This window comes from Labrus mixtus, chromosome 4 (assembly GCF_963584025.1).
Source record: "Labrus mixtus chromosome 4, fLabMix1.1, whole genome shotgun sequence".
NCBI classification, from domain to species: Eukaryota; Metazoa; Chordata; class Actinopteri; order Labriformes; family Labridae; genus Labrus; species Labrus mixtus.
Genome location: NC_083615.1, coordinates 29,670,314 through 29,682,987, shown reverse-complemented (window position 1 = coordinate 29,682,987; position 12,674 = coordinate 29,670,314).

Genomic DNA, 12,674 nt, shown 5'->3' with positions numbered 1-12,674 from the left:
TGTTTCTACAGCAAGATGTTCCTGCTTGCAAGTAATTCAAAATCACATTAAAAGCATAAAATGAGATCAGCTCTATAAGATTCAGATTTATTTTGTAAATTGTTTCAAGTAAAGCAGCAAACCTGTCCCCCTAATTCACTTCTGACCATTGAAACAGAAGGTAAGAAAAGGTGTTGGTAAGTGGTTGAACTCTTCTGATGGATGTAGCTCAGACATGTAAGAGGAGCAGAGCTATTCAGAATATTCTATTATATATTCAGAATGGCTGCCCCTGAAATCTTCCTGAGTTGGCTGTTCACACTGCGGTAGAAAGCGGTAGAATATCCCTGTCGGAGGGAAGGTGGGGGGCGTCTCATGATGTACAAAAGATGCACGCTCCCTAATAACCTAACTTTTCAGGGTGAGTTTTTTTTCCTTCCAAAAGCCTGAAAATGTTCAGTTGTTTGTTTGCTATTTTTGCCACCCAAATTCTTCCCAGCGCACACAACAATCTCCATCCAGCACAGCTCACTTCACAGTATGTCTCCAGAAATGTTTTGATATGATAACTTTTGACTGTTACACCAATCAAATGCCTTCACATGAATTAGCGTCATGGCGTTGGTGAGTGGACGCACTAAAAGAGAGGATAGAATCAAACACAGGATCCACCTTCCCCACGGTTTGATTTTAATATAAGAAATATTGGAATTAAATTGCACACACGGTGCGTACAGGATGACGGCTGCCGGCACCAGTTGAGTATCGTTCTTTTTACTTCATGTCTTACCACATAACATCCCGTCTCCTGCTGTGAGGTGCATCTGTGAACAAGCCACTCAGGATTTAGATCAAGCAGTCTGCCTGAATCTTTTTAAAGCAGTGGATAAGTGAAAATGGTTATAGGTTGATAGTAGAGGGTTAAAGTTAATACTCTATCTTGTGAGCTCAGATGCCTTCAGTGTACAGTTCTTCAGAGAGCTTATAAAAAGAAAAAAAAAGAAAGTGTCTTTGTAAAAAGAGAAAAGCTCTGCAGGCACAAAGATTGCATGTGTGTTTCAGTAAAATGCCTGGAGCGCAGCGTAACATCGTCAGGGTAACAGTACCCGCTGATTATTGTCCACTCAGATGCTCTCCTGTCAGTTGCAACCGATCCTGAGGGATCTGAAACCATATTATGATCATTTCCTCTCCGCTCCTTCGCACGAGCTCCAGGGAACAATTCAGTCGCTCTAGTTATTACCTTGTTACATTATTGTGATTGCATTATTGTTATATTGTCACTGTGTGTGTGTGTGTGTGTGTGTGTGTGTGTGTGTCACATGGGGCTACATTCCTCTGATTGAAGACACCACAGTAATGAACAGATGGAGTGCTGTGTCACACATGGAACTGTTGGTTGAAAAGTTTATATATTTTTTCTTCCTTTATTCACTTTTTTTTTATAGGTGCAATAGAGTGACACACATGTTAAACAATGCTGTGGTGTGAGAGGTGAGACTTTGTGTAATGATTATGTTTTAGGGGAAGTTGACTGCAGCCGTGGTTTTGGATTTGGTTTGAGTGTTTGATTTGATTGGAGGGGAGGATGGAGGGAGAGGCGAAGCTATTATTTTTTTTTTCTTTGTGCCGGGTCCTGCAGCAGCAGCCCCCACACCCTCAGGAGGGGACTTGCAGGACCCGGCCTTTATTCACTTTTTAGCAAGCCACAATCATTGGACAATTAGCTTGCTGTTTAGATGGTAAATGGAATATTCTTCTGACTACTCAAAGTGCTTTTACACTGCATGTCACACCTACACATTCACACACTGATGGTAGAGGCTTCTTTTTAAAGAGTCCATCAGTATTAGCTAACCCCATTCATACACATTCATATGCAGACAACGAAGCAGTGGTAGCAGCTTGGGGTTAAGTGTCTTGCCCAAGGACACATCTGACATGTTGCTGCAGGAGCTGGGGATCGAACCTGATCAGAGTCTGGATCAGGCCTTCATAGCTCCTACACTATGAGAAGCCGAGAAAAGAAGTTAGTGTTGCATTTGGTGATAGATGTGACCATGAGTCTGCAGAGTTAGCTTGATGATATAGAAGCTCTGGAGGTCCCACATTGCCCCTCTACAGCTTCCATTGACCTCCGACATCTTGAAAACCTGCAGGGCTACAAAAAAAAGAGCGTTTTCCATGTGTGGATCAATAAAGTATCACATTATTATATTATGTGGCATTAGATAAAAGGCCTGAATAATGTTTTGCTGGCACTCCATTTAGGTAATGTTACAAAGTAGAGCAGGATTGCCTCATCAATTGTATGAGTATTGATATTATATGACTCCTTTTCCCATCATTTCTTCAAAGCACTTCTTCAGTCTTTAGGATACATATCACATATGACAATATCACTTTAGCCTTCTGACAAGAGACACAGGGTGAAGAAGCAGCAAGCAGACCGGGAGGAGGTATTATCAGATGAGACAAAAAATGTATATCCCATTATGTGTTCTAGTGAAGTATTCTCACTCTGCAAGGTCACTGTAATTATAAGAGCCAGGAGACACAAAAGCTCTTAGCTTACATGAATAAATGTGTATGAGTGATGATCTAATGTAATTGGGTCACACTTAATGACCCATGAAAGGAAACACTGAAAAATAGAGTAACTGTAAAAGTACAGTTATATTACGGAAAATATTCAGGATGTATCAATTACATACTGTATGACGCGGGGCTATTCATTTAATATCAATGCATTTTTCTGTGTAGAATAAATAATGTTGTGAGGTCTGCATGCAGCTCATACCCTTTATAATTAGGGGTAATTATAATACATAGAAGTCATGTACTTTGCGGTCACAATTTGGTACTAGTTTGGTGAAACAGGAAAAAAGACAACAAAAAATGTCTGAATGCATAATTGTAGGCTGCTTACATTTATTTAAACCAACAGAAGTGCCACTTATAGTTTGTCCTATCTGGTGTCATCAAGAACTACATGCAAAAGTTGTTACAACTTGCAGTGTATTAAATCTCTCACAAAAAAATGATGCATAATATAAAAAGCAACACAGAAATGAATAACATTGGATTTTAAAATAGAAAATAAATAAAATGTAAAAGACTAAATAAACTATGCGCCTTTAACAACAAGATATCCTATTAATGATTAACTTGTGAGTCTGTGATGTTATTATGCACCTGATTAAGGTGATCTCTATCAGCAGATAAAGTGTGCAGTCACTGTGAGATACCATCAATGTTCTGTTATTGAACAGTGCTCATGTATGACAGTTTTTAACCGGGCAGGTTTATGTGCACACCAGCTGGAATAGTGAAATGAGGCTTGACCACTTTTAATAAATGCACCAAAGTTTAAATAAAAACAATGACAGTTCTGCTGGGTAAGTTGAGTCAAATTCATCTTTAAGCATTGCAATAATCAAAACTTTGGGGCATGATCTTCAGTGTATGATACAAGTCTACATGGGGCCTGCCCACATAAACACAATCTGTGAGGTAAGGCTTTAAGGGATAGAATGAAGTTTCAATATTATTCAAAGGTGTGTTTGGGCTGTAACATCAATCAAATCAATGAAGGTGTCTGATTATGTTCTCTTTGAAAGCCTGGTGCAACTGAAGGTAAGAGCATTGCTATTTCTACTGTCGATTAAAGTACTTAATTAATTAAACGTTACATATTATGCTTTTTCTGGTTTTATATGCCCTTTAGTGTGTTTTCCAAGTGTCCTGTGCATGTTTAGGCACATGTGCATTTATGTGCAAAAATTCAAAGTCCTTCTCCTACGTCCTCCTGTTAGCTGTAGCATTAGCTGCATGTAAAGCTCGGTTCTAGCCCCCCTCGATAAAAATTTGTCAGTGTGACGTCTTGTCAGTGTGACATCACTGATCTCAGCCCATTGGCTCGTTGTGGCAAGCCCTGCAGCTCATGTTGAAATTTCCGAGAACCGTGCTGAGCGACTGACCAATAACGACAGAGCGGACCGGCAGACCAATCAGAGCAGACTTGGCCCACGTGGGGTCTAACAGTGTGGACTCAACAGAGTGCAGCTGACAGACTCAGAGCGTAGAGGGAGCAAGGAGGAGCAGTACATGAAAACAGACACTTTTTTCAAACTTTAGCTATTGTGAACGTACAAAAGTAGGTACATAGATTAAATATACAAACCCCAAAAAGGGCAGAATATGGGCTCTTTAAAACGGCTTATGTGGGCTCACATGAGCACTTTTAAAAACATCAGCTTCTTATAACGTTTTAACTGGTGTTGCCTTGATTAAAGGTATGTGAAAACTGATGTGATGTTTTTATTGTCAGTTCACTGTCTGTAACTTGATGATAATACCTCGGGCACAGAGATGTGACTCTCAGCAGGTCAGACCTTTTCCATAGCTGTTACCCTAGATTTGGGAATTTATGTTGATGATTATATTTATATCTGTGAAACAACTTCTTACAGAGAGAGAGAGACAGCTGATATGGGGGAACAAGAGTGAGGGAGTGTGTCATTGCACACAGAGTTAGAGGGACAAGAAACACAAACTTCAGTTGATCATCTCCACTAACTCACTTTCTTCCAGGTAAAGGCTACTTTAATTTTTTAAGATATATTTTTGGGCATTTTGTGCATTTATTGTAGAGACAGGACAGTTGATAGAGTTGGAAATCAGGGAGAGAGAGAAAGAGGAATGACATGCGGGAAAGGAGCCACAGGTCAGATTTGAACCTGGGCCGCCCGCTTGGAGGACTACAGCCTCCACACATGAGTCGCGCGCACTCACCACTGCGCCCCCAGAGCCCCTCCTACTTGAGTCTTTTACAGTAAATCTTAAATCTTTGTTAGCCTAAACAACTCAAGTCTTGGATAAAATCAATGTATAATGCTGCAGAACCCCAACACCAAGTGGTGCTTTGAGGATTAAATGTTGAGTTATGTGGACATATCACAAGTCTATATCAGTAACCAAATCTATTAACAGTCATAAACAACTCAACTCTGTGTGTGTGATAAACAATATTTAAAAATCTTGCACTCTCTCTGCAGTTTCTACAGGAAACATATGTCGGGGTAGGGGACAGTGCAGTCTGGACACCGTTTTAAACATCTTCCCTGATCACTTATGATGCACATAATGACAAAAGGAAATCTGATTCAAATCAGCAGAATCAATCTGCTCTGCCCAGCAGCAGAGGAGTGACCTCTCTCCACTAGTCCATTCATTCTCATTCCCTCTTAGAGTGAGAGTGAGATCAATGACGCTCATGGAAATTGAGCCCCTAAACGTCAGTCCTTGAACTGCTATCTTTCACGTCTGCATGGCTCTCTCTATCCAAACATCACATAAATGTCAAAAATTCAAAAGGAGGCTTGTATGCTCCCCATTTCTATAAAAGGCAGCATTTAAAAACACAAAAGGAGAGGAGGCTGGGTGTACCTGAAGCCCTGAGTTTGGCACTCCATCCACTGTTTTTTACTGCACTAGTCTCTACTATTAAGGTGGCATTGTAGATGTATTGTGTTCCAGTAAAGTGGAGCATTGAGCCAGAAAAGCTCCCAGAAGGCTCACTAGTAACACACCTGAGGGATACGCTGCTAAAACAAACCCAAAGGAAAAACTTAAATTAATAAGTTAATGTTATTACAAATATTTTCAAAGTGATGTTCTTTACAATCTACTTCTATGTTCTTTACAAGCTACTTTTATTGCACATATTCAGTTTACAAAATGATCCCAGTGCTAGACAGGGGGCAGCTGTGGCTCAGTTGGGAGAGTCTTCACCTCTCAACCAGAAGGTTGAGGGTTCGATCCCCAGCTGGGGAAAGTGTCCTTGGACAAGACACTTTATCCCAAATGGGATTAGTTACTTCTGATGGATGATACTACATGGTGATCTCTACCATCAGTGTGTGAATGTGTAGGTGTGACCTGCAGTGTAAAAGCACTTTGAGTAGTCAGAAGATTAGAAAAGCACTTTACAAGCTCTAGTCCATTTACCATTTAGCAGAAAAGGCAGTAAGTGATGAGGGTGATTCTAAGATTTAAACCCACGAGGGGAAATTCAATTTTACTGTCTGTTGTTGAACATGCTACACACACACACATCGGCTGAAATACACACACATCCATTCTTCTAAAGCAACGTCCTGCCTCCTTAGATCAACCCCTCCTGTCTGTCACCGATAGGGTGCATGTGTGAACGAGCAATTTACGATATATCAGCAGCAGCAGCCTGCCGGAATGTTTTTTAGACATTTTTGGGAGTGCATGTGTGAAAACTTCTCCTGAGTGAGTAACTGGAGCTTCTCTTTGTTTTCTTTTTTTAAATCAAGCTATGGTTTCCAATGTCCTGCATTAAAATAACTCCTTGTGCCTTGTGATGTAAACTTGAAATTAAAACTTAAGGGGGCTGATCCCAGCAGTCTTGTTTATTTACTGCTGGCTTGAATGATATAAATGTCATCACCCCCAATCACCAGCTCACAGTGGCGTATCCTGAGCATTACAAGCTGCCTTCATCAGCTCATCTCAATTCTTTTTGCAGAAATTTTACTAGGAAAAAAAAAGTACAGGTAGAGTCTGGGTGAACAATTAGGCTGCTGTTGTTCACACATGTAGACAAACTGGAAAATGACAGGACATTTTCAGGGGTGCAGTGGTTTAAAGGCTTCAGCTGATTAAATAACAACAGTTAAGTCAAAGGGTGCTAGATAAATTAACAAATTAAAGAACTGTCTAAAAGTTGCCTTGCTTCTTAAAGGGACTGTTTAAAAACATAATGAGTTCATTAGAAAATAACAAAGAAAGAAACCTTGGATTCTGTCTATACCATGTTCGTTGTATAATAAGGCTCAAACAAAAAACATGCACCTGAAAGTTCAATAGATACTGACTCAAACAAACTGAATATATATGAGGATGGAGTGAATACAATGCCCAAGGTTTTATAAGTGAACACATCTCCACAGCACAACACGATGCTGTGCTTCAGGGTTAATTTAGATTCAACTTGCAATCAAATACATTCCAACAGCTGAAAGGTTAATTAATTGATGTGCTCAAGTATTTCTTTAATTACTCTTTCAATATCACATCCATTCCTCTTGTCAGACTAAAGTACAACCAAGCGTCAAGGCCAAAAAACAGTTCATTTTAAAATTTAATCAGTTTGCCTACTTGTATTAATGACTCTTTTCCTTCGCTCTGACACATCAAAACAACGAGCAGCAGATGAGACGAGAGGCATCATTGTTGAAGTCGGTTATTTAACCAGCTTGTGAGAATGCGAGCACAGCTTTTGATCTGAGTGCACAGTTTACACAGCGTTAGTCTGGGAGCGTCTTTCCAGGCAACACATCCCACAAACACACGTGATGGTCTACTTCATTACGACATTACATGTGGAATTACAACAGCATTTCTGCAATAGGTGGCACCTGCTGTGGTGAGAACAATTTAAGTTTAAACGTTTGGAAATAAGGGAGTATGACTGCAGAGAGGGATTCAACATTTGAGCTGATGTGACTCTCAAGGACACCTGTTAGCTTTAAGGAAACTGGTCTGATCCAGTCACATTTCAAATGTTACAATAAAAAAAATGCTTAGCTTTTTTTATGATGATTTAGAGGATCTTGCTGCATTAACCTTTAATCTTAATCAAAAAGTTACAGAATGTAGGAATGTAAAGTTCACCTCTAATTATGTTCATATTTGCTCATATTTCAAGCTTTTTACTAAAGATACACAAGACATTTGAACTCTCATAAACCCAGCTCTGTGAGTGCAAAACACAAACACATTTTTATAGTCTGATCTGAAAACATGAAACTTAAAGGAACCCTGTTTTAAGTCTTAGGGTTACAAATCAAACACACAATTTCTGACGCATATGTTGAGTGTAAGTTCTTGCTTTTAAGGGATTGTTTGAAGCATCTTGAAGCAACTTTTTTCAAAATCCCACATCACATACTTTAACATTTTCTTACCTGCATTCTGTTCCTTGAATGTTGTGTGTTGCACACTGCTACTACTTGTTGATCACTGAATTACTGTAAAGCCACTGGCTAGATGTAAATCATTTGCATGCATGTGTCCCGTTGGTTGCATGTGATAAAGCTATACCCTCTCGTAAAAACAGGGCTGTATGGTGGCTTACTTGCCATGGTCAGAAAAATGGGCAGCAGCTCCATAAAGGATTATACATTCAAAAGCAAAAAAAGAAAAATCTTAAACAAATGCAAAGACTGAAACATGCTGCAAGTGAAGTAACAAATTCTGAACAACTGCATCAGCATCAAACGTGCAAAAATGTACATCTTCATATTGTTGGGAGACAGAGAAGGAGAAGAGGCACTTAATGGAAAAGCTGCAACTTACTGCAACTAAAACATTTAATGCCAGTCCAGCCTGGGCTACTCCACAAATTAAGAATTAATAACGTTTCTGATCTTGGTGCACATTTTTCCTAATGTAAGTGGTTTCGGCCGTTCCAAGTTGGTTGCCCTGATTGGCCACTGTAACACTGTGCTGCTACAGCTCAAAACCTCCAGCAAGTTTAACAACAATAAAGGTTGCACACTGTTTCCTCTTTCCTCTCTTTTTTATATCTTATTATATCTTTATAAGCCAAATACAACAAAGGAGCTCTTCATCTTGCCATCAGGTGGTTGCCAATGTGTTTTCTAGCATGTGAATGCAGACCTCTGTAGCTATCAGCACCTGACCTGCAGCAAGGTCAGAGTTGTAGAAAGCACAAATTCTCACATTTACTCTCTCTACATTACTAAACTCTATTTCAATTTCTAATTGTGCCCCAAAGGTGCCATAATGAGGGATTGATTCTGCTGTGACAACAACTCATTATCTCTTACACACAAGATACAAAATGAAACCTTTCAGACCATGATAGGCTCTGTATTTGTCCCTAAGCTGTAAAGTGTGGTGTTTTTCTGAAGGTATCAACTGGCCGTTACACACTGCCAGTTCAAGGGAAGGTTATAAAGCCCCTGCTACAGCCCACCTGCCATGTGTAACACACAGAGGGGAAATGGTTGTGCATGGGCAGAACTGCGCTGTGTGTGCATGAGCGTATGTGAAGCTCTCACTGTGAGTTAACACTCGGTGCTTTTCGTTTTTCCTCAACGCTGTAATACAATTTGGATTCACAAACTGGGACATCAATAACACACTGACTCTTACAGATGAAATGTGTCAGTCCAAAGACGTTACTACGGCAGGACTTTGTTGCCGAATCTCAATCTGTAACGAGCTAATAAAAACCTTCTTGCTCTGCGTAAATGTCATAATAAACTCCATTGTTATGAATTTGGGTGAATCAAAGTTAAGACTTCACACCCTAGTTGTTTAGAAGACTACAAGAGTACTCGCTGATATTTTGTTTAGGTCTACGCTGGCATGAATGCATAACTGAATCTTTACATCCGCTGTGTTATTTTAAGCAAAATAGACCAAAATGTTAAATGATACACATGTTTAGACAAATGAGAAGGTTTCAGTTAAAGTTGTGTTACCCCTAAGTAGAGCTTGCTGCTCAAATGTGTTGCTCAGCAAAATTATTTTTGGCACCTCAAAGAGTCTCTAGGGAGTGACGGATCTGTTCTTATGCTTACAGTATACTGAAAGAAATGTATCTTTTTATGACACAAAAACCCAACACAATGCTTACGTAAATCTCAGTAAAAAACTGCTGACTGGGATTGTTTTAAAATAATATATCTCTTATTTCGTTCTAGCACCTGAGATTGAACCATTTGGCCCTATATGAAGAAGAGTCAGATATTTTGGAAACCATTTTTTTGTTCATCAAGTAATTCACAAGAAATGTTTTACTTGCTGCGAGGCCTAACGGGTTGTAAATGTCCAGCTTTGAACTGGAAATCTTTAAATTAAAGCAACCATGGAGTTCATAATGTATAACTTGGAGCCTTTATAGAATAAAACAGGTAACAAACTCACCCAATCTACTGTGGAAATGAGCAGTATTTTTGTTATGCATCATGGGACCTGAAGAAGATTCACTCGTTTGGAGGCAACCTAAAAAAATGTTTTCGGCACTTCAGTGTTTTCCTAACTTTGCAGCCTGAGATGTTTTCTATTGGTATGGACTGAAGGAAACTATCAGAATGATTGAGCCCTGGGAGTGAATGTTGCGGCACATTTCAATGGCATGCAAGACGTTAAAAATCCATAAGAACCTCAGCGCTCAAGACTTGTATAACGACAATGAGCCTTTAATGATTTACAAGCTGCATATAATCTACCAGGATCATCCTTTTTCTTTTATTTACAGATAAGATCGGCCATGAAGACATACGGTGTCCCATCACACACCCACTTCACAAACTGTTGCACACAGTAGGACCCACAAAAGGAATGGTTTCTAGACTTTACAAATTTATTTCAGAGTCTCACAACTCATTACCAGTGGAGGCTATGTGGAATAGGGACTTATCTACGATAAGCAATAAACAGATTAGCTGGAACACAGTGTGGAAAAACCTGTGTGGTACATCTAAAAATCCTGATCACCAATTAATACATTACAAATTCATTCATAGGATGTACCTCACCCCTAGGAAACGGCACTCTATGAAGATTATTACATCTCCCAACTGTGACTTATGTTCACTCGGCGTGCTGGGGTCGTTTATGCACATGTACTGGGAACGCCCCGATGTGGTCACATTCTGGAAGCAAATCACTTCAACTCTAAGTGACATGCTTAAAGCTAAGATCTTTCACTGACTTTGCTCCTTCTTAATGATGATTCTGGTTTAAACTCGTCTTTGCATCAGAGGCTGGTATCACTGCAGCAAAGAAAATGTTGGCATTAAGATGGCAACCGCCACATTCCTCGACCTGGCGACATTGGGCCAACTCTCTTCTTGAAATTGTTCAGATGGAATGGTCTGGGGCCAGCCTTAAGACCCTCAAATCATGGTATGAAGCCTACAATATAGTTAAGGACAGCGTGCGGCATGCTTGACCTGAAATGTGTTTTTATTTTCTATGTTTTCCTTGAGAGATCCGGGGTGGGGATGTAAGTGGGGTCGCCACGGGGTGGATGGGGGTGGGGGGAAGGTTTGGAAGTTTGTTTGATCCTGATGTCTGCACATTATGCACTTTTATACATGTATGTGCTCTATGGGGGGTAAAGGGGAAAACAGTTGTATTATATGATGTCATTTATTTGTACATTTCTAAATAAAAAAATAATCACAAATCCTTGATAGACAGCATGTAGAAAACTGCTCCAGGAGAGGCAGAGGAGGGGTTAGATCTGAGGTCAGACCTGAAGGTCTCCAAGCTTAATATTCCACCTGTTCTGTGTTTGCGTTGCTTTGAGAAGAAGAAGAACAAGCCTTAGATATGACAGAAACATATCCTGCACTCTCCTCATGTGAGTCAGCTGTGTGTGGTTTTGTTTGTGTGCGTCTGTAACTATTTTACTCACACAAACAAACACAGCCACGCTGCCATGTGGAATGTGATGTCTGCTGGCTGGCCCGGCTGGCGGTGGTGTCGGGTTGCAGTAGGTGTTCCAGACTGTGACCCTGGCATATCTGTGTTTGTTTTATGTCACAGCCCCTCCCTCTGGGGGAGATGACAGTCCAGCAGTGCCTGAGGGGATGAAACCTGAGATGGGCAGAGCTCGGTAGTAAACAACAACTCTTTTATGAAGGAGAGGCGGCTGCCTGCTGCATTCAACGCTCTGAGAGAGAGAGACAAAGATTTACTGGTAAGGGCAGTGTTTACTGAAAGTGGTGGTCTCTGAAAGGCCTGGGGGTTCCTCTATAAGAAAAAGCTAAATTTCACTACTTGTTTATTTAAAGTAAGAACAACAGTCTGTGTTTATCTGAAAGGTGAATGGTTCCTGGTTTATATATTTGACTACAGTTACAGACTTAAATATATCAGAATACATTTGTGATATGAACAGATGAGGCCAACTGAAAGTAACAATGATATTCACCTTTTAAAGTTAAATAATAATCAATAAGAATTTAGCTTAAATGTTGTAGTACTGGTTTGTCACGGCTATTGATGCTCAGCCTACTTGTCCAATTTTTAGTCAGTTTGTAGATAAACTCAGTCAATAAACTTTGATTTAAATATTTTCCTTCTGGACCCTTTGAGCCAACATTACTGGCAAGGGTGGATTACCGCACGGGCCTACCGGTCCCAGGACCAGGGGCCCGGTAGGGGCTGTAGATAGAGTCCACGCGCCCACGTGCCCAGGGGCCCAATATCTCATAATCCCATAATCTGTCTATGGGCAGAGGCGTCTGTGAAACATCAAAAGCTAGATGTTAAAGATTAAGATTAACCTTTATTGATCACTGCAAGGTGAAATTTCAGTTTTTACACTCTATAAGTCATGCAACACACACATAGGCTGAAATACACACACATGCAGAAACAGGATCCTATGGACTAAGGGAGAGATGTCAGAGTGACGGAGCTGCCAACAGCGGGCGCTCCTGAGCTGATGGTGGGGAGGGGGTTTGCTCAAGGGCACCTCAGCAGTGCTCAGGAAGTGATCTGGCACCTCTCCAGCTACCAGACCAACTTCCATATTTGGTCTGCACTGGGACTTGAACCGGTGACCCTCCGGTTCCCAACCCAAGTCCCTACAGACTGAGCTACTGCCGCCCAAACTGTTG